Below are 1238 nucleotides of genomic sequence, written 5' to 3'. Positions count from 1 at the left end.
ATATGACATTCATTTTCATTCCTTTGGAAACATGCACTTCTGATTCCAATTTGGTGAGGTTGGCTCTAGCTTTACCTCTTTAGCTTACTACGGGGAAGTAGAATTTTGCCAGGAGTGAGATAGAGTATTTCTCACACACATTTGCTCTTTTGATAAAACTTTCCTATACAACTCTATAGCACCAGAACCCCCAAATGGCCATTAGGGGTAGAGTGGTCCAAGAATGTTGAATACTTACAGGCTACCTACATATGACATCCCTTTCTTGAAACAAGAGAAGAACATGGATAGTGCCCCTTGTGCATTTTTCCTTGTCTCCTAGTATGTGTTATTTATTTATCCACACTGAAGTCTTAAATGATAGTTGTTTAGAATGCTCTAGAAAATAAGGAAAGTTAAACCTGTTTAGGGTTCGCTGGAAAAAATAGATAAATTGCTTCAAATAATTCTTTGCTGATGAGTGAATGGATGGAAACAATAACTTCTGGCATCTCAAATAGAAATAGGTGCAGTGTGATCCTTCTTAGAAGTACAGGGTCCAAAAAGGCTCCAGAGAGGCTCTGGAGAGGATGAAGATGGAGAGAGAAGAGGAGAAGGGTTTTCGGTGAGCCAGGTGTGTGCCGTGATTGGCTGCTGAAGCAGGAGAGACTGGTGATGGGTGCGTCTCTGCCTGATACAGAAACCAGTAAGGGAGTCGGATGGTCACATGACCAGGTGAGTAGGCCCTGCCAGGTCTGGAAAAGAAAACACAATGCTGCAAAGGGCAGGAAGGCTTTCTGATCATAGCTGGTGACAAGCTTGTTTGGGCGGTTTAGTCAGAAGCACAGTACCGAGGACTGGCCTCTGGGCTAATGATGTCTTTTTTATGCTCTAGGTATGATTCTGATTCCATTGATAAAAAATAACACACATTTTAGTTTTCTTGGGTATTTCCCACTTTTTCCTCCAGTCCTCTTCGCTGGTCTTTTGGTCTCTTTTTCATAAGCCACATTTTAAACTGAATTTTGAGACCATTTCACCTTTTCCATCTATTTCCTTTAGGCATTCAACCAACAGTCTTTATTTCTTTCTGGCTGATGTTTCTGTTTGGTTTGGATTGATGTGGTTGGGATCACTGATGATTTTTTTTTCTTTTAAATTTTTAATTTGTCTGGTAATCTTGGTAAGCGTAATAAGATGAGAGAAGGAACCTCGTGGGTGTCTGTCTTAGTCTGGGAAAAACACGAAGGAACCTCGTG

Source organism: Microtus ochrogaster, chromosome 2, assembly GCF_000317375.1.
Source record: "Microtus ochrogaster isolate Prairie Vole_2 chromosome 2, MicOch1.0, whole genome shotgun sequence".
NCBI lineage: Eukaryota > Metazoa > Chordata > Mammalia > Rodentia > Cricetidae > Microtus > Microtus ochrogaster.
The sequence above is the reverse complement of the archived record's forward strand: the minus strand, read 5'-3'. Positions refer to the sequence as shown.